Below are 23,325 nucleotides of genomic sequence, written 5' to 3' on the forward strand. Positions count from 1 at the left end.
ATTGACTACATCAATGCAACAAATTAAAGAGAATCTGTCTGATGTGCGTGGATAGTGAAATGTAAATATGGCCCTTATGCTGTTTAGAGAAATTAAACTTTCATGTCTGTATAGAGTATTATGAAACATGCGTGCTCAATTAAACTCCTATATATGACTTGAAATTTTGTATAGAAGGTATTAAAACTCCGGCTGTTAAATAGATAGCTTTTTTTAGCAACATGTCATTGTGAGTTAAGTAATATTGAACTCCCAGTTGTTACGAAATAAGTGTATACAACTTTATTTTGTAACGAACAAATCAATACAGGAGTTCATTTAAAAGAGTTAAAGTTTACAATTTATATTCCAGATACTACAATTTGAAATCTAGTAAAGAACTAGTACGGCTACAAATAACAATTCGATAATACCTGAACGTTATCAACTCTAATTCTTAAAAGCAAATATTTTCCAACACAATAGTAATGTTATTATCAACGAAAAATATATCTAATATCCAGAGATAAACCAAGAGAAATTTGAAGGTTAATTTATTATTTGTTAAACCATAATTTATTAGCTATCATGCATGTACATATGCACACGTATTATCTATCTATGTATATACCGGTAGATAGATAGACAGGTAGATAGATAGATAGGTAGCTAGGTAAAAAGAAAGAAAGGAAGGGAGAAAAAGATAGATGGATAGATACATAGATAGATAGATAGATACATAGACAGATAGATAGATATATATGTAGGTAGGTAGGTAGATATGTAAAGAAACATACATTTAAACAATGTGAAATTGAATTGCCGTATTTTCCTCAATCTCAGAAAGTAAGTAAAGGGTATTTATTTTTTAAAAAAATCACATTCGATTGACATAATTGAAAACAAATGAGAAATTGATGTCACTAGTTTCTGATGCTGTATGCTCAAGGCCTTGGTTGGTTTAGCAACCATTGAATAAATATGACTATAAATTTGTTGTAAGAACTATGGTAAACTCAGACTATGAATAATAATTCTTCGACTTACTTTTAGTTTTTATTTTAATACTTCTTTGCACATTAGGTTGAGGAGGATATAGTTGTAGTGATGTTAAAGGGTATTGAAACAAGATGGATATTGTAACATTGTAAAGATTAAGAAGGATATGGCGCGATGTCACTCACAGATAAGTGCACCAAATTCGGTGAAGGAGTAGGTAATGGGAATAGGAAACAATATGTGGAAGCATTCGTTTCGCTGTAATAAACTAACTAACTAACTCTATGGCCTACGTAACCCCGAGGTTCAATGCCGCGTTCAAAAAGCTCTCCACTGACTTCTATCCTTAGCTAACTGCATCCAGTTTCTACTTTGAATTCCAATTCCGACGAGATCCCATCTTAATGTTGTCCTCCCATCTCCGCCTATGTCTTCCTAATGGTAGTTTTCCGATTGGTCTTCCAGTCCATACTTTGAAAGCGTTTCTACATTCTTCCATTCTAGCTTCATGACCCGCCCACCTAAGCCTCCGAGACTTGACGACCCTAACAGTGTTGCGTAAACCATATAAATTTTGTAGTTCCTCGTTATGAAGATTCCTCCTTTCCGCATTCCTGTTCCTCTTGGGTCTGAATATTTGTCTCAGGATATTGTTCTCAAACACTTTCAGTCTATGAACTTCCCTGTGAGTAACTGGCCATGTTTTGCAGCCATACAAAACAACAGGCATGATTATCGTTTTGCATATCATAAGCTTCAAATTGCTCGATAGAATTCGCGACGACAAGAGGTTTTCAACCGAATAGTAACACGAATTCCCTGCTTTTAGTCGACATTTAATTTCTCCGTGAATATGATTCTTCTCTGTTAATATTGATCCTAGATATTTGAAACTATCCACTTTATCAAAAGTATTATTTAATATTTTAACGCGTCCATAATTTGCTGTATTCTGGTCCTGAGGCACTTCCAACGTATTTAGTTTTCTCTGCATATACTTCTAAACCTATATTCCTGGAAGCGCTTAATAAGGTCTCCAATTATTTCTATTGTTCTCCTATCATCACCTATTAAATTTACATCACAGCATATGGCATAACCTGATGAGTACCGTTCAACTCCAGGCCCTGGTTTCTATCTTTGGTTTTTTTAGCGTATTCCAGAACAAAGTTAAATAATAATGGGAAAACGCAGCTTCTTGTTTCAGTCCCCTTTCAACGTGAAAGCTCGTGGACAAATATTTTCCTACCCGGACTTTATTTGGAATTCATTTAAACATATCTTAATTAATCTAATTAGCTTTCGTGGTATTCCAAGTTCTCTAAGAACTTTGTATAATGCTTCTCTCCTAACCCAGTCGTACGCCTTTATTAAATCAATAAATATTTGATGTAACTGGGTTTTGTATTCCCACTTTTTCTCAAGTATTTGGCGAATGGTAAATATTTGGTCGATAGTTGTTCGATTTCGTATAAATCCGCAATGATAATCTAAAATAATTTCATATGCTTATGCGGTCAGTTTTGCTAATGGAATATTTGAAAGGATTTTATAGGATATTGACAGAACAAACTTACATCGATAATTGTTACAGTCAGTTTTGTCGTCTTTATTGTGAATTGGAATAATTATTGATTTTTCCCACTTTTGTAGCAATCCTTCCTTGTTCCAGATAAGAAGAATGAGTTTGTGTATCTTGTTCTACAATTTGTCGCCTCCAACTAAAATTAACTCACCAGGGAATTCATCTACACCCGGAGATTTGTGTTTCTTTAATTTCTTTTTAGCGGTTTCTACTTCTATTTGTTTGGGGTCTGGAACATACGGATCTGCGGTGTGTGTCTCCTTTTCTCCACGCACACTAGTTTTTGGTTACGTGTTAATCAAATCGTCAAAGAAATCTTTCCATCTATTTAACATGCATCTGTGTCAGCAAGAACTCTACTTTCAGATTTCTTCAATATATATTGGTACGAGGTTGATAGTCTTTTTAAAATTCGTTGATTCCATTATACATGTCACGGACGTTTTCATTTTTACTATTACCTTCAAGTTAATTTTAGCTTTCAGAAAATCGCGTTTCTTTGCTCTAAATGGTTTGAAGGTTTCCCGCCTGATATTTGCGAAATTATGTGTAGTTATTTCATTCAGATTTTGTAGCCAGCGTAATTTTACTTGTTTTCTCTTCTCTGTAAGTTTAATACATTCCTGGTCGAACCAAAGTTTGTTCCTACGTATTTCCGCGAGTCCCAATTTTTCTTTTTGAGATAGCTGAAATTTTAATGCTATCTCTAATTTCAATCCAGGTATTATCAAAACTAGTGCACTCCGAATCTCCTAAAGTTGAGAATCTTTTCGAAACTTCAATCTGGCATTTCTCATTTACCTGGCTCTCTTCTAATTTCTTTAATTTTAATCTCTCCGTTTTCGGAAAATGAATATTACGTTTATTTAACGATAACCTCTCTCATATTATCTCTCCTACCTGGTAGTGGTCAGTGTCACAATCAGCTCTTCTAAACGATCGGACATCAATTATGCTAGATTGCCTTTTTCTATCTACTAAAACTTGATCAATTTTATTATGTGTTTTCCCGTCTGGTGATGTCCAAGTGTATTTATGAATGCCGCGATGTGGGAATTTTTTACTCTTCACCATTAGGTTTTAGTATGTGGCGAAGTTTACGAGTCTAACACCGTTGTCATTACTTTCCTCATGCAGACCTTCGTTCCCTATAGTCGGTTTGAAAATATCCTCTCGTTCTACCTTCGCATTGAAATCCCCTAACGGAATTTTCATATGGTATCCCGAGAGTTTGTCATATATCCGTTCCAGTTCTTTGTAAAATCGTTTTTTATATCATCATTCTTATCTTCTGTTGGGGCATGTACATTTAAAACAATAATATCACACCACCGTTCCCTAAGAGTAATAAAAGAAATTCTTTCAGTAACAAATTCAACCCGTTTATTTCCTGGTAATATATCTTTATGAACGAAAAACCCTGTTTCTAACTGGTTATTTTTATTTCCTTCCCCGTAAAAGATCGTAAAATTTCCAGCATTCACAGATCCATTTTCTTTCTCTCAACACAGATGAATTGAAATAAAAGAGGTCTCATCTGTTTCAGACTGAATGTGTGTCGGATTTTTTTTAGCATATTTATTTTTTGAATGCAGTTCATTGTCATATTTTTAATGCTTTTCTTAACAACTCTTTTATTATGTAAAAAACAAAGAGTGTATAACTCAGGGTATAAGGCCGCGGTGACTTAGTTTACTTCTGGTGCTTGGGTTCCCAGGTTCGATTCCAGTCCCTCCAAGTGAGCGTTGGGTTTGTCCCGTTTCCACGGGTTTCCCCCGTTTCCTTCAACTTTCTTCATTCTATCATTTCGTTCATTACTCATTATCACCGTCTCCTCTATCATAACGGGCATAACCGCAGGACATAAAATTCAAAGATTTCATTTGATTTTTAACTCACTGTGTAGTGTCCCGCAATGACAGCAAAACACTACAGGTTATTTTGTTTAATTACGAAAAATAGAAACTAAAGACAAGAAGAAATCCAGAAACTAAAGAAATCCACAAAGGCGAATACTGATATCGAAGTAATAGACGTCTGTAAAACAAATACTCCTATTATACCTACTTTACAAAGCTCTTCTATAACGTATAACGCTACTGTTACAACGGTAATGAGCCAGTCGACAAACGGAGATGCAAGCAGACATGAAGAACATGTCACACTGGCGAATGTGAAAGGATGTAATGGGAGTGGCATTACTTTGGGGTATATGATAAAACCGACAGGAAGGTGTGCAAGAGAGCCACATTTATTATATAGTGTGAAGAACCCTGTATGTTCTATCAAAGAAGATCTGACGCCTAATAAATATCGTCTCAATACTGGAATTCTTTGTCTTCTACAGCCAACCGAAACAAGAGTAAGAGTAAATGATCTAAGGGAATTTCCCAAATTCGACGGAGAATTGAATGGTTCTTCAAAAACGTTCCTTGAGGATTTAACGCAGACATTCAAGCTATTCCATGCGACCGAATAGGAAAAGCTATATTTTGTAGAAAGATGCTTGACCCGAGGTGCGAGCACGTGGTTTCGAACGATTCAACCGGTATTGCGCTGCAATGAAGATTTTGTGCTATACTTCAGAGGACAATATTTGTATCCTCGTCTTGAGAGAGTACAAAAGCGTAATTTACAAGGATTGAAATATGATCGCAGCAAATATCCTTCTCTGTTGGATTTCGTCTTTGCTTTGATTCAGAAATACCGAGTCATTGTGGACAATATGTATGAAGCGGAACTCATAGATTTGACTCTGATTAATATTCCGGGTGATGATGCTAAAATCGTAAGCGCAAACCCATGTTTTACCGTTGATGAGCTGTTAATGCGTATAATGAATATGGAGGACTACAATAGCACTACACCATTTAATAGCTATCATAGTCGACATTGTGACAACCGCAGGAATTTTCATGAAGAAGTAGATGAAAGAGACGGCGAAACTTTAACCGACCGCCTAGAGTAAACTATGTAAAGCGTGCCAGAATAGACACGGCATCACAAACGGAAGCGTTAACATAACCTACAACATTGGTACCACAATGTGACCGGAACACGGGACAGGAATTGAGAATTAACGAAAATAGGAATTATGGTCGAAATAACCGAACTTGGCAAACAAGATGGAGAATCCCGAATTACCACTTTTCAACTCCCAGAATGACTGGTTATCCTCGTCCTTGGATGAATAGGTCATGCCTCTGTCAACGTGAATCAAATCTAAGTGAGCCTGCTAATGCCAGTTCTGAAAACTCCGCAAGATTCTACGAGAATATAAATAATACGATACCTGAAATGCGGTCAAGAAATAAAAGTTAAGACGCCTATCGAACCTCAACGGGTACCGAATCAGGGAAACTGACTCCGCAACCTGTCATAGAGGGGGTTGCGATTTTTTTATATATTAACCCTCTTAACGAATCGCGTAACTTTGGAGAGTATAACAAACCCTTAGAACTAAAATATCAGTTCCTTTTGTAATTGAAGAAAAAAGTTCTGAGTTATAAAGAGATTATTATTGATATCCGTCACTGACGGCACAAGGGAGTATAGGTAATATATCCCTCACTTGTGTAGTAGATTCAGGTGCTGAAATTAATCTTCTAAGTGAAAGAATTTGGAAACAAATACAAGCAAAATTTCCTTCTGTAAAACTACGTCCGTACTTACATCTCACCTTAAGAACTTTTGCGGGATCGTAACACTTCAATGTCAAAGGATTCCAAGTGATAAATTTAAAGCTCCAAGAAAACCTCTTTGAGACTCCTCTCTTTGTAGTTAAAAACATGAAGCCGGACATATTATCATGAAGGCCGTTTATGAAGAAATTCCAGTGTATTATCGATGTAGTCATAGTTGATATATCAAAACCTAACTTCTTACAACTGTCACTTCCATCAATTGATTTGGTAACTTTTGAAGATCATAATGAATATGAACGAATAAAGATCCCTGAATTAAACGTTACGAAAGACATAATTAACTGACTGGACAACAGGCATGATTTAACTGAACCTACTCGAGAACGACTATTTCATTTTAGCCCGATGTTCACAGAATAACAGAGGAGAATAAAAACAGAACCATATAAGATTCAACTGACGGATGATGAATCTATCGCCGGGAAACTGTATAATGTGCCTTATGCTATGCGTTCCGAATTCGAAGCTGAGCTAACGAAATGGGTAGAGCATGGAATTGCAGAGGAAATATCCTCTCCATATAGAAACCCTATGCATTGTGTCAGAAAGAATTCTGGCGGTGTAAGGCCAGTATTATATCTGCGTGGTCTCAACGCAAAAGTTGTAGTGCCTAAGGTCCAAGTGGAACCTATATTTGAAATTTTGTCGAGGTTATCGGGAGCCAAATACTTTTCCTCATTTGATTGCACAGCAGGATACTACGGATTGGCATTACACCCTGACTCATACAAGTGCACGAGTTTTGATTATCTCGGAAGAAAATACTGTCTAAAGGTCCTTCCAATGGGTCAATACTGTCTAAAGGTCCTCGCCAGCAATTTTTCAAAATATGATGAACAAATTCTTCGATGTGTCGTCCAGAAGGTTTGCTACGGTTTATCTTGATGATGTATTACGTTTTTCCCCTGATCGAGAAAAACATCTTATCCATCTTGAGAAAGTAATGACAATCTTCGACGATGCAAACTCTTCACTAAACTTTTCACTGAACACTAAAAAATGTAAGTTTATAGTTACTGAAATTAAATTCCTTGGCCATATCGTCAATGGCAAAGAAGTGAAAGCTGATACTAAAATGACGCAATTCCACGGAACCGAAAACACTTTAAATCATTTTTAGGAATTCTAGGATGGTTACATACACACATTCCAAATTGTGCTGAGTTGACAGCACCTTTTTATCAATTACTGAAGAAGGATGTACCTTTCAAGTTTACAGAAGAATTAACTCAAAAATTTGATACGTTAAGAAAACTAGCTAGTTCTCCACCAGCACTAGGACAACCTTACTTTGATTTAGTCTTCCACATATATAGTGACGCATGCCAAGAATTTTTTGCAGGATACTTATGCCAATATCCTGAGGAAAACAAAGAAGTCATTTTAGCGTGTGCTAGTCGAAGAGTCAAGATGCAAGAACTTTCAATGCCAATTTTCAAAATTGAACTTCTTTCGATTCTTTCCCTATGTGAAAGATTTTCGAGTTATATCTTAGGACGAACAACCATAGTTCACTGCGACAATGGAGCCGCAACATATGCCTTTTCAATGAAGAACTTGGATGCTCGAACTACGAGGATCATGAAACTACAACGGTACGACTTAAAATTTGAGCATATTGCCGGAAAAGATAACTTCATAGCTGTAGCTCTCAGTCGTTATCGACGAGAAAACACCGGAACTCAGACATCCTTTGCTACAATTGAACCATTAAAACATGACGTATTCCATATTTATGGAAATTTTATTTTCAAAGATGATCCAGAATTGTTTGATGCGAAGAAGTTACTTGAAGAACAACGCGAAGACGATTATTGCATCACTCTAAAGAAGAAACCCTTACACAAACCCGAATACATTAAATTCTATAATTCTTCATTATTTGTTAAAAGTATCCGACAAAGAAGTTGGTTGCTTCTGATTCCTAAAAATATGGCAAGGGAAATAGTTACCAGAATTCACAACAAAGGTCACATTGGGCATAAAAAATGTTTGGCTTTCTGTCGATCCATATTCTATTGGCGTACTTTGAAACGTGATATGATCGATTCGAAATTGTTTAGATTGGGCCCGAAACAAGTCTTCTAACAAACAGATACAAAACGAGACATACCATCTCTCTCCAAACTATGCTCATGAAAAACTCTGTATGGATCTTGAGGGAAAGTTGCCTAATAACAACGGATTTAATTAAATAATATCTGTGGTAGATATTTACTCCCGTTTTACATGCTTTTTCCTTCTTAGAAAAGATACAACCGTGAAAATTATAAAAACGCTCGAAAACTTCTATTTCTACTTGTTGCCCTACCCCAGTGTAATTATCACGGATCAAGGTTCACAATTTATGTACGGAGCCTGGAAGGAATATTGTGAAAATAACAAGATTAAATATCAACCAACGTCACCTTATAATCCTCGTGGTAATGGAGTATTTGGGAGGAAACATATAGACCTCGATCGGATCATTCGGACGTATTGCGCAGACAACGAGCACAAATGGAACCATATGTTGAAGTTTATACAAAACTTGTTAAACTATTCCATGAATACTGTTAATCATTAGACACCTGCGGAACTATTCCTTAGAGAATCGTCAGTAGAATATTCAACGCGCCTTCAAATGGCCGGAAGAATTATATCCGCTGGATATCCATGATCGAATGTTTTTGATAAAAAAACAGTCCTACCTAAAATTACGTCAAAAGACTCAAAGAATTGTAAATCTGAAATAGCCCTTAAACCGGATGATCTTGTTACGCGACGAACCCATTACCAATCATTGGCGCTCAGAAGTGAAACCTCAAAGTACTTGCATGGTTACAAAGGACCTTATAGAGTTGTACGTATATTGAGAAATTGTGCTATACTAGTCATTTTGGACAACAAGCCGGCTGGAACACACAATTTTCGAAACCTAAAATACATCAACTGTTCACAGGAATAAAAAGAACAGTTACTAAGTAAATATGGTAATAGTACGCAAGCAGTTGGCGAGATAACCACAGATGTGAAAGAAATACAACATTGAAGAAAATTTTATGTGTCTAAAATTTTCTTTTCCAACGACGGGGAGAGCTGTAGTCCCTCACAATGACAGCAAAGCACTACAGGTTATTTTGTTTAATTTACGTTTTGCTTCTCGCTCCCTTTCTTCTTTACGCTTAGTTTATATCTTATTTTGTAATTATTGACCTAACTTTAATTCTTTAACGTTTTGAGATGTTATTAATTCACCTTATTCGCAATCTGTACCAAAATTTTTATATAAACGGATTACGTTGAAATATTTATGTTGGCGAAAAATATTCAAATTATGGTTCTTGCTGAAGAAGAAAGTGGAAGCTTTAATTATTCACAACGAGATTTGCTTTTAAAAATAATAAGGATTTTCGTCGAAGATAAGATACTTGATATTTTCTGGAAAACAGATAAGTAAATTCGAGATTTATTTCTAACTGGTTGTTTATAAGTTAAAATCGTAAAACTTGTTTATTAATTATTGTATATTTCAATTTGTGAAGTGGGAAATAATTAAAATGAATTATCACTAGAAAGGCTAGTGATTTTTGGATTTCTAAATCCGAAAACTCCACTTACCTACTACAATAATAATGCCTATAATTTAATTCATCACCGTCTTATTTTAAAAAATTTCAGTTTGTCATTTGCAACACAATTATATCATTTGTTTACTATATATCAAGAAAACTCGGAATTAATAACTTAACAAAATGTGTATTAGTAATCGTCATCATGGTGCGTTAAGAAGTACAGTAAGAGAAAATCTCTCAGCAATGGATATCTAGTAACTGAGTTTGGAAAATTAGAATGCACCCATACTCGATGTAAGTTAGCAATATGTCAAGGTTAAGTTAGTGATGTTTTCTTATAATTATATAAGTAAAGCTGATATATGCTGACCTGTTTCGACGAGTAGAAATTCTGAAACCAGCATCAACCTTTGTTAATCCATGGAAGAAAAGTATAATGCGAGCAAATAAATAAATAAATAAATAAATAAACGTTGAAACGAATTTTTAATGGATACATAGCGTAATTATTATAAGGAAATATAATGAGAAACAATTTTAATTTGTTATAAAATATATAAGAATTATAATAAATGATAAGAAGATAAGTCTACGATGGTAAGCGGAAAATAAGAAAATTAAAATAAAATATATTTTCCTTTATTGAAGAAAGGGATTTGTGGTGCTCGGAATCGTATCATCTCGACGAGACATGTATAAGAAAAGAAAATACAATATGTCAATAAACAAATATCTAAGAACTTAACCTAAGACCAAAAATATTTATAGAAACAACACTAAAACTACTGCTAACTACGTATTATGTCTATTGTAAACGAAACAATATATTACTTAAATCGAGCCTATTGTCCAACATTGTATTGTGTAGAATTGTTATGTGATGACACTGAGGCACTATGATAAAGAAACTAATCTGTTGTTATCTAAAGTATACTGTGCTTCCTGCGATTTTAAATTGTTTTCGGTTTTTGTGAATTCTTCATGTATTGTCTGAAGTTAAAATATAACATTTCATAAATCGTATTTCATAGTTTACAGTTATTTTTAAAATTGTTATATTAATTAGTCTATATTTTCTTAGCTGTTGCTAAGTTCGTTACGGAAACTCTAACAACCCGTTCGATGTGATTTGTATACCGTTTCTGTATATTCCTGTGAACACACGAACATGGGCGGTGGCAACTTTAGTAACTTTTACTGGGCCAAATTTTGTTTGGTTCTCGCGTGTTCTCAGGAATGCGTTGGTGAGCTATATGTATAATATGTTGCGCAGTATGAAAGAAATAAAGACACCTGTGAGCGCAAGGGCCACCATAACAACTGTACGGTACATTAAGGTTAAATACGATGTTTTCTAAACTTGTTTAACCAATTTAGATGCTAAACTTACGAACGTAGCATGTGTGTAGACAGTGAAGACGTTCTGTCTCTTGAGTGCTAGGCAACAGCAGTGAAACACTCGCGTTCATTTTGTTTTCACACTCTTACAGTGTTTGTTAAAAATTTGTGAGTAGTTCAAACCAGAAAAAGTCAGTATAGAGTGATTGTTTTATAAATAAGGTATGCTATATTCTAATCATGAAAGCTCTTACATGAAAAGAATCGTAAACTTCCTGTTCTTTGGAACAACTCCTTTAGAGATTCTACTTCTTTGCTTGAAATATAATTTATCCAAACATAAGAGAAAGTAAGTTGTCTCCATTTAGATCTCAACTTTTTGGTTTCGGTAACTTGAAATTTCTAGTTACACCACAGGCTAGTAGTCTAAAAATTCTTGGCTGCGCCGGAAATTAAACTCGGGATCCCCCAATTCGTACTCAGCCACGTTCACCACTAGACCAGCGTAGCGGTCATAAAGTAGCGATCACAGTGAGAGCTTCGGCTTTTTCTCCCAACCAGGTCTGGATCCTTGTCCCAACCCGTCTGGTCAGCATGGGAGCAGTAGAACAAGTCCTCCATCCGGGGAGAGGCCTCATCCAATAGTGGAACGAATATGGTTGTTTTTTATTATTATTTATTTGTGCTATAATCGTTTTCTCATGAAACATTTCAACATAGTGATACCAATAAAAGAACACACTAGCTATATATTTTCACAATAGCATTAATTTTGTTTCCAATTTTTTGTTAAAATGATTGAAAATATAATGAATATCTTTTACGATGTAAGACATATAATTTGTGTTTAATAATAATAATAATAATAATAATAATAATAATAATAATAATGATAATAATAATAATACTCTTGCCTATTTTACGACGCTTACTTGCAGAAGTATGGTTTTCTGTGCTTATCTCTTCTTCTTTCAATATTTAATCCGAATCATCATATTCGTTGTTATTCGGCAGCTTCTCTTCAACTGAAGGAATATCAAGGCATTCAGCGTCAGTCTCGGCCTCAGTTATGTCGTTGAAATTTGCAAGTATTTCATCCAGTGTCATCAGTTTCTTGCTCATAATTACTGCTTCAAATAGCACTTCAGTCCGAAAATAATGAGATGTTCCTAATTAACAGACTTTCTGAAGTACTACTAACTCGAACTAAACTGACAAGATTGCTGAGAAGCTGGTCTTGAACACGAGGTGGAATGGAAGAGTATTATGAGAAAGAACGGTCGCAAGATAAAGACGCTAGCCAGCAAAATATCACTAACACAAGAGTTGGGTCATAATTGACCCACGCCGCCATTCTAGTATAATAGTTTGTTATTTCAAAAGACAAAGTGTGGATAAGAGTGATACTTAGTACAAACAATAAGTCTCAAAAATTCGATCCGATTCGTAAGAAAATAGAAAAGTTGTTCACACGTAAATTTTGAAGTGGGTCAAAAATGACCCAACCGCCGTTGTAGTGTTAGAAAAATAACTGGAAAACTTCTTCGAAGCCCATGATTAAGTTCTGTACATATGTTTTCTTTACTCTTTAAATATAATTTCATTAAGCTAAATAATGATGCATACCCAAGTGGTAAAGGCAAAGGCATGGTATGATAGATTTAGTATTCTGGCATTCGCCTGGTGGGAATGAGGGTGGAAATTGGCGCATTTTCTGTTCAGGTTATTACCCTGTTTTCATTCAGCTTTATTTAACTTCCGCATTGGCCACACAACAGCGAGCAAAGGCTCCGTCTCATCAATATATAATTGACAGACCATATTTCTCCAGAACTGTAGTGCCCATTATTTCTGCTTCTGGACGTTTGCGAAACGATTGCTTCCATACGTTCTTTTCTGCTCCAATTACCTACTCTTGCACCAAGTTTGAAGCAGTTACCTCTAAGTGAGATGGCACCCTTCCCTCATAAATAGGTATATTTCGCTATTTATTCACCCGCTGCTGTGTGATGATGCATTGCCATTTAACATGTCACATGTGTGGAACCTTCTTTAGTGTCTATCTTGGATGTTGTTTTTCAACTTCATCAACATTTGTTGCATGTATGACAATTATATTTCAACCTTGGTGGAGATCGTTCACCGAAAACTCATTTTCATCATAAAATACTGCTAATAGTACGTAGACAAGTTAATCAGCTGTGATTCGTTGAGAGACGTTACGCGATCTTATGAACATGATATGTAGTCATAGGAGCCAAAGCTTTCTAGATTTTTGCAGGGGCACTTTTGGCCAGTCCCTAAATATTGCAAAGCGTACGTAGAACCATCCCTTAAGTTGTAGATTGCAAAATATATAATTGTATAGAGTTGTATAACATAGAAATTATTTATTTCAATAATTTTCGGTGCACCACCATTGTCTCCTTTAATGGTAAACAGTTAGCAAAACATTCAGGTTTGAAAGTTTTTCCTCCATTTTCAATTCTCTTTCAAAGGTTTTACAGTATTATATGATTATGTCGAAGAAAGTACGATTATATTCTTTTTTATAAGGTATTGAAAAATTAATGCATTGATATTAAAATCCGGGATCTGCATCTTGGCTTATTATGAACTTTGGAAGTCGCCCAAATATGAAAATTGGTGACCATTGACTAGAATATAAATACCTGGCTTTATAAATTTGGTTTCTACTTTCTTATTTCCATTTCTGAAAAATATCAAAAATCTATATGTTAGCAACACGTAACAGTCCGCAGAATTAAATCAAATGGTGAGTTATTAAACTAATTTATATTTTTTAATGAAGTTATAATACAAAAAATTTGTTTAATTACTATTCTACCATATTTCAGTGAACATCAGTGCACTGATACAGACCCCTTACATAATACAAGGAGATCGTTGATTAAGGTTTAAATTTTTTGGATTACCAAGAAAACAAATAAAATTTGAAGTTTTGCCGACTCGAACATATAGCTCTGTAAATTTTATTTGATTACCATGATTCCTCCTATGATAATAGAACACAAAAAACAAGAGAATGAAAAATGTTACATGTTGATTCTAATTTGGATACCTATCATGAGGATAAGGCGGCAGTTCCAAAGTAGTGCTAATGTCCAGGATGATAAGTTTCTATTCAAATCTTGAAAAGAACAATGTTTAAGTTGTTGAAGAACAATTGAATGGATGGAAATATAATTTAATAAGCTCATAAAGTTGTAAGCGTTTAATCTCTCAAAATTAAAAATTGATATATTGTTTCTGAAATTAAGGCATAAAAATTATTTATATTTTGATTGTCGCTTATATTTCCATCAATGGCAAAGACATAAATGGCAAAGAACTAAATGAATTATTTTATAGGATGTTATTTTATTGTACCATAGGAGCTTACGTGTGAGCGAAGTGTTACATTTTTTTTATTTGGAGTTGATAATGCTCATTTTCTCTTACCTTTTTGAGGATATATAATGTCCTTCCTCCACTTCACAGATCCTCTATCAAAATGTAAGCAATGACAATTGCTTCAGAGCCTTCGATATATTCTTTAGCAAATATGGACTCATGTGTGTGTAAAATGATAGTTGAAATTTAAATTTTATAAATTTTCATCATATTTAAAATTAATTACTTTCAAATAAACATACAAAAGTTTTCTCACATAAACAGATGGATAAGTGCAGGCTATACAATAAGTCTACGAGCCAATATGTATATTATTCTAATATAATGCGATGAATCATTGTCAAACTCCCAATTTTCGGTGTCAAAGTTTATATGTAATTATTATAATGTGTTGATATACGGCAACAACATTACAGTTTCAATTTTATGATCCTCCAACCTTGTTTTAAAAATTTGCTTTCTATATTTAATGAACGTTACCATAGTAGTTACAAATCATAGTCAAAGGTTGTAACTTGAAAATAAATTTCTATAATAACAATTATTTGTCTAATTTTATGTGTAGAAAACAATTTGACTCTTTTAATTTTAGTGAGATCTCATTGACTAAATTCATTATTGGAATGCTTCCCCTGTAGCACCTTGATTGGCTGCGAAATTTCACTTTATTAAATTCTTTGTTTAGATTTTTCAAAATTGAAAATTTGAAATTTTATTTTTTTCTAAACTTTTTATTAACAATAATTTATGGTACTTCGTATACAAATTACTTATGTATGTGCTAATATGTATAATTGTTTTACACTTTAATTAATTTATTGACCAAGAGTAATGTTTGATTGAATTCAAGAGATTACAGAATTGTATACTAGAGAAAGCAACTCAAAACTCACAGGCTTTTTCTCAAAAGCAGGCTATTCCTATTCTTACAATTGCAAATATCAATAGAAACAATTTGAAAAAGAAGAAAAACAGAGGATTTAAAAAGTAGATAAGTTTAACAGTGTTCAGAAGTTGCTGCCTGCAACATTGAGAGCAGAATGAGGCTTTGGATGGTAATTGGTGGGTGAATCAGCGTGCGTCGGTGAGCCAGAGTAGGTTACGGAAGGTTAGAAGTGGTTCACGTTTTATTGAATCCACGACCCTTGACCTACTCTCAAATTTTGACCCACTTGAACCACTGACCTACTGACCAACTGAATCTTTCCGTGTATGACCCAGACATAACACTCAAGTTGCTAGGGAGATTTTATGCATAATGACTACGAAGGAACAGAAATATCTTATTTCTCCATGACTACATATATTATGCAGAAGTTGCAATGAATGAACTAACGATTTAAAGCCAAACTTTAGAACGTATTCAATTGAGACTAACATGTATAATTCTAACTTTTAGAAAAACTGCTTACTTATATAGATTATTTTAAAAGTTTAAACGTTACCCTGAGGTGTTAAAAACTACGACTTGAAGCAAAAGTTGAATTAATAGAGCGAAAATAAGATAATTAAGGTTGTACATTTCATGTATACATTTACGAAGTTCTAAATACGTATGATGTAAAGAAACTATATAATCGTTAAACCTTGTTATTTGTGTTGTTGTTACAATATAAACATAGATGGTGCTTAAATGCGTATTACTAGAAATAATCTATATTCTTTGCCTGAAACAGCTACAGTTTACTGAATTGGCAATACGCAAATAGACGTAAATATAATAGTTAAATATAAAGTGTATAGCATAGATCTAACAAACCTAAAATTTAACAATATATTACTGTACTTATTAGTTTCAATCCTCCCTTCTGTTTATCAAGAATTTTTCATAAGAAGAAAGTTGAATATAATTATAATTAAAACCATTGTATAAACCTTACTATCTTCCGGAATCGCACAAATTCGAACAATTGTAATCTAATTCAGGTCAATTAATTTGAATTATTCTAGTACTTTTAATTGTACTAGAACAAATTTTAATTAATTTATTTTAAGATTATTTTACAAATTTTAATTGTGAAATTCCTACAAACAATTACTAGCATTACAGCTAAAAGCTTGTGATAAAATTCCTAAATATAAAATTCGTTTAAAGTATGCTGCAAAGAAAATAATAATGATTTAGACAAATGAAAACATAATTATATTATTTCCTCATAAGATCATAAACTGCTTATTTAAATTAAGACAAAGACTTATTGGAATGAAAATTGTAGTGTTTTCTTTATTCTATTGATAAAAAATTGTCGTATTACAATTTCAAAATGTCTTTCCTTCTATAATTTTTTTCAGGAGATGCACCATACTTCGTGCAAGTTCTTACTCCTATAGCAAACACTCGAGAGGTTTCTATTTGTGGTGGCAGTATTCTTAATAAATATTTTGTCCTAACAGCAGCACATTGTTTAAACAACGTATCAGAGCTTGGAGTAGACGTAAGCATATAATTTCTTAAATAATCTTATTGGGTCACATTTAGTTCCTTAGCGTTATTCGACGACTCGCAAAAACGACAAAACCCGCATTTCCTATTTTGAACCCATCTTTGCATCGGCAGAGTTTCGCTTCTTTAATGTGGCACTTTTAATTAAAAGGGTCCATTTTTTAAGAAAGGAGGCTTTTGACCCTTTAACCGGTTTCCGGAAAGAAACAAAAAATACGTGTCGACTTACTTTTGGTTTACTATATATGCGCCAAGTTTGAAGAAGATCGGATGAGTGGAAACCGTGGTGAGGCTACGTCCTTAACATTTTCATTTTTTGGACTTAACCAGTTTCTGCCCAAAAGTCTTCAATTTACAAAAAATCCAGGGCCGTCATTTGGCAGTACAGTAGGGCGTAATTTCCCTTCCCCTGCGCTTCATAAATACCTATCGTTTCATCAAATGTATAGTAATACAGAAATAAAAAAGTGAAAATCTTATGTCGGTGGAGAATCTCCCCCCTCTGCGAATAGAACCTAAAAGACATTACTTTTAGCAAGAAACCTAATGAGATACCATAGCACATTGCTAGAGAGCTTACATTTGGTTTGAAGAGTCGCAGGTTTAATCTCAAGCCATATGAGTTCCTGGGTGACATTGAAAGGGAGGGAAAGAGAGAGAGAGATTCAAGTATGGAGTTGAGAGGGATGATATATATTCAAAGATGTAGAATTGTGAAAATGATCGGACAACATTCATATTATTACGAAAATTGTGATTTTGTGAACCAGAAGAAAGGAAGGTTTCTAACTGCGAGGATCACATTAGGCAGTTCTCGAACAAAGGTGGAGAATTATTTTCAGATTATCTGATGATTACGAAGGCAGAGAAAGATCTTGGTATTGAGGAATTAAGAATTTTAAAAAAAATCTGAAGCTACCGGGACGGGTTTTGAACCAAGAACCTTGTAGTTATCAAACCTTGACTCTATCCATCCTGCTATGAACTCATTCACATAAGTTTCCTTTAAGTACGATGAAAGCTAACTTAATGGGATATTCCAAAAGTTGACTTGGTGGATGCGCCGTTCAGATAGGAAGTAAACGTCCTGTAACTAAGACACAATGTATCGTGGTGGACATAAATCATTGATCAGGTAATGGTGACTGCTTTGAAACAAATGCACAGTACGAGAATTAAATCAGCTATATCTGTGGTATCGTGTGGAGAACAACAAAACTTGTGAACCAAAGGTTTAAGAACAACTCAAGCTATTAATATAGACTGCCAAAGATTATTCAATTATATCATCATAAAAGAAATATGACAAAAAAGAAAAATAACAAATATGACATACAACTTTGGAAGCGAACTCTAAGAAACCTAAAGTAACGAGACTAAAGACCAATGATTTCCCGTGTAGTTCTCGTGGTTTAACGTTCAAGGCGCTGGAAATTCCTGGCTCGAAACCACGTCGGGAATTTTTTTTTATTTCAGAATTTTTGATGGTGATTGATCGACGATGACACACGTTTTATTGTATTAAAATATTTGAATATTCGGATGTTACAATACTTGAACTATCAAATCTTCATGAATAACAATAGTAATAATAATAAATTAATATTAATAATTATTATCTCGTAGAAGATTAAAAGTTCGGAGATAATTATCGCTTAATTCATACCTTTACAAGCAGAAACGTGACATCTAGCAACAATATTTTGATTTTATTTAATGTTGCCCACAAGAAGAGCTATTTTTCATCTCCATTCTAAAAACAAGGAGAGAATTAACATTTACATTCGAGACGAGACAAGACAAGCTCAAATTATCGTCTCGCTTTGGAGATAAGAATCGAGACGAGACGATAAGTAATCAAACATTTCTCGTCTTTTCTCGATTCTCGGAATAGTATATGTCCATTCTTTAAGTAAAAATTGCTATGCAGAATGAATCTTATAGGTTTCTTGTTACTTTGTATTTCAGAGCTCATTGAATTATGATCTGTGTAGGTATTTTTGTAGCAAAGCTTTTACATTTACCTCTGCATATCCTAAATATTACTTTAATATATGCCTTACTGTTGAGTGATATTCAGTTACTTTAATTACAGTTATTTTCCTTATACCACACAGGAGAATACTTTTCACATGAAGCCTTAGTGGAAAGTTTTTGTTTAAAATGTGGGTAGTTGCAGAGGTGTGTCTTGAAGGTTTGGAACCCCTTCTCCGAAATCCCTACGTTTAAATAAGTGTTGCCAAATCTTAAGGCAGCATTAAAACTTTTAATACAATTATTTATTACTGCTATTATTATTATTACTATTATTATTATTATTATTATTATTATTATTATTATTAGTAGTAGTAGTAGTAGTAGTAGTAGTAGTAGTAGTAGTAGTATTACTTAAGTGTTGTTAATTTATTTTTTTACATTATTCAACCCAGCTCCCGCCTAGTGGACATTGGACTGAACAAACAACCTGTGTGTCGGTTTTCTCAGGGTTCAGCTTCCTCCCACTTTCTATATTCCAATATTCCTTTCATTCTCATCATCGTCCTCTTCTGTAGCTTAGCCGGCATAACCTGTAGTTAAAACAAATTTACTTACGGCTCTTGTGAGTTCTGTATCTCTACTTTCTACATGAAATTTCCTCGAAACTTTCCGTTTTAACAATTAGCTAGTTGTAGGAACGTATGCAGAGGGTATGGCCTGATTGTCCTGAGAGGTCTCCGGATTCAGGCTCTTTTGTAACTACTACCTAACACTAGGGACGATTTCACAGATTTTAATACAATGTGTCCTTATACAAAATTTGTCCTCATGTTATTATTATTATTATTATTATTATTATTATTATTATTATTATTATTATTATTATTATTATTATTATTATTATTATTATTATTATTATTGTATACTTGAGACTTCAATATTACGTTATATTCCAATGCAAATAAACATACTTACGTTAAGATAAATAAAAATAAATTTTACAACCCTCAATAAGAATGAGGTACCTTATAAGAGATACTTTAAAAGGAAAGGACGGTGAGAAAAACTTGTTAAGTAGTGGACAATATGAAAACCGAATTTTCGGAATCCTTAATAAATCTAAGTAGGATTTGCCTTCAGCACGATACATAGTAACACATTTTCTTTGGGTAAGAGAAATTGGATTACATATGCGTTCTATTGATATTTTAACAAAATATAAAATCAAATGTTGAACGAAAAAAAATGTACAACGAATATATGGAACGTTTTGAAAATGGCGAACGAAAATATTATCATTATTACTGGTAAGGGTGGAAGAACTTAATAACAATTCCACAAAGATGTTTCAGACAAATTTATGTCTCATACTAGGCCTGAAGGATGACCTGTTTTTTATTCATGATTTTTTTTGCGAAACACGTGAAGATTTTAGGCAGTTGAAATTGTGATTGTAAACTGTGGCGTTATGTTGTTAGTTTGTCCCTTGTGAAAAAAAGTGATTTCAGTTCTAAATGGTAAAAAAAGAACGAGAGAAATTGACTATTTTGTATGTTATTATACATCAGAAATATATACATTCTAAATTATAATATTTTTTCTAAATATCCTTGGAGGAACTCGAAACGCAGACCCCTAACTCACGAAAGGAATGTTCAAGCGACTACCCTAAGACCGCTGTTATAAGTAAAAGTCAAGAAACTCTCGTCTATGTAGCGAATTGCAACGTTTCCGATTCCAATATTTAATTAATGATGAAACACTGATTTCGGTCATGATAAAATACTATAGTCCAGAGAATTCAAAGTTTAAATTTTAAGAAAGACCGAAAGTATCTCCGTAACTTATATCTATTATATTCGCTTACTCTAGTGTTACAGGTATTTTCAGTATTCTTCAATGACATGGACACGAACACAGATACATCGAGGACATGTGATAATTGAAACGCTCTCCCACCGGGAATCGAAAGTGAGACCCCGCCTGTTGATCTATCTGATTTTTGTGTGAGTGGTTCGTTCCCAAGGCAAGTAAGCTCCAGACGGACACATCGTGCTCGTGGGTTTTCTCAGGACACTCCCACTTTCTCAATCCACCAATTCGTCCAACATAATTAACTTGTTTTATGCAGTCTTCCTCAACCAGCACTATAATCGGGGGCGTTGATCATAAAGATTTCGTTTTCAAGCTGTAAATCCAAATCAATAGGAACCGAAAAACATTTGTATTTTCTATTGCCCATTAACGTCCTTTAACAGTATATATAAATGGAGAATCATGATTTCCTTAAAAATTGAAACTGCAGACTCATAATATCCTAACCTAAAACGAAACCATTAGATATCGTTTGGAACTTTTCCAAAAAAATACGGATATTCTGAGAAGTGGCAATATAGTGTATATTATCATAGAAAACTGAAGCAAATTACGTTTTTTCTTTCTGAAATAAACGGACACATTCTGTTTCAAGTTTAAACGGAACCGAAACCACATAACATAGAGGTGACGTGGGTCAACGAAACCTTGACGCAAACCCACTGACCCAGCACCCACCGTGACCCAGCATGACCCTTGACTACCACTCATCGTGACCCACTATGGACCACTACCCACTATGGCCCACTCCGACCCACGATCCACCATAAACCACTGACCCACCAAAAAGCATCATCATCCACTCTGACATGATCCACGGCGTTTTTACCGACTAAAGAGTTACACTTGTAACACAATCAGGTTGTGAAATTTTAACTTATTGGAGTTTGAATTTCTACCGTCAATCGCTCAATCACCGCTCTATTACAATAACGAGGGGTCCGAACTTTACAATATAAAATGGCAGATTGTTTGTCATGTGTAAAATTACGATGAACTTCAATTAAGTTATCATGGTCTAATTATTTCCTTGTTGAATTTTCGATACTTTTAGTGGAAAAACGGATGAATTTTTTAAAGTCCCTATTTAAGGTCTGTAGAACAACGTACAGAAGCCTATATTACAAAATTTATGTGTATTTTTCTCACAACGTTATGGGTTGATTGCCCTGTGCTTTAAGCGTTCCATATAATAAACGAATTTCAGCAATTATTATAGTAGAAAGCGCATGGTCATCAGGGGCGGATACAGGGGCCAATCGCCCCCCAGAAGAGGAAACTTTCTTATTTTGTATATAAATAGAACCCAGAGGTCGGATCTCTTAAAAGTAGCTCTAGGTAGTAGTATTACAACCTACTGTCCCCGCAGAAGTGCGTCCTGGATCCACCCTTGATGATAAGCATATATTAACGCGAAGTACTGTATTGTTTGTTTCTCAACTAATATCGATTGTTTTCGATTATTTTTACAAACTAATAGAATAGAATAGAATATTTTATTGTCATTGAGCTTTACAAGCAATAGACAACGTCCGAATGAAATATACATATAGATACAGATATATAAAATACAGATACAGATATATATAAAATAATCATTACATACAATCAGTTATTCGTTAATATTACATATATATATAAAATAATCATTACATACAGACAATCAGTATTGGTTAATATTAAATATATATATAAAATAATCATTACATACAGACAATCAGTTATTGGTTAATATTATTATGAACAACCTAATAATATTTGAAATAAAGTGATACTGCAAACTAGGACAAAATGTCTTGACATTCACTAAACTCTTGAATTCAGTAAAATGGATTCGTTATTAACCAGTCATATAACTTTTTCTTAAAAACCTTAAATGGCAGCTGTTGTATGGAGGATGTTAGTTTATTAAATAGCTTTGGTCCTATCACTAAATAACTATTTTTGATCATCGATAATCTAGTGAAGGGTATATCAATTTTCTTACACAATCTAGTATTATATGTATGTACTTCATCTCTGAGTGTCATATTTGCCAGGTTTTTCTTAGTGTAAAGTAGCACTTGATAAATATATACATTAACTACTGTCATTATCTTAAGCCTGATAAATAGTGGTTTGCAGTGTTCTTTATCATGTGTTCCAACAATAATCCTGATGGCTTTCTTTTGCAAAACTAGAACATCATGTGCTTGGCTACTGTTACCCCAAAGCAAAATCCCATATCCAATTATGCTGTGAAAAAATGCAAAATATGAATTCCTCAGATACTCATAAGGAACTGTATCTTTCAATTTTCTTAACAGAAAGAGCACTCGGGAGAGCTTTGTACATACATATTTGACATGTTGTTCCCAGGTTAGTTGGCTGTCTATATGTATACCAAAAAATTTAACCTCAGATACATCATAGTTTCCTCTATCATTGCAGTGATTGAGACTAAAGGTTACTTTTTTT

At 33.9% G+C, this 23,325-nt stretch overlaps 1 long non-coding RNA gene across 1 annotated transcript in view; it reads left to right on the forward strand.

The window, feature by feature from the left end:
- The window catches only part of LOC145665883 (uncharacterized), a 119,307-nt gene that overhangs the window by 2,786 nt on the left and 93,196 nt on the right, over window positions 1-23,325 (forward strand). Inside the window, exon 2 of the long non-coding RNA XR_014127675.1 lies at window positions 16,866-17,008. This is a non-coding gene — a long non-coding RNA (uncharacterized LOC145665883). The remainder of the gene's footprint in view (window positions 1-16,865; window positions 17,009-23,325) is intronic.

The sequence above is a fragment of the Thermobia domestica genome, chromosome 1, assembly GCF_964235325.1.
Source record: "Thermobia domestica chromosome 1, izTheDome1.hap1.1, whole genome shotgun sequence".
Lineage (NCBI taxonomy): Eukaryota > Metazoa > Arthropoda > Insecta > Zygentoma > Lepismatidae > Thermobia > Thermobia domestica.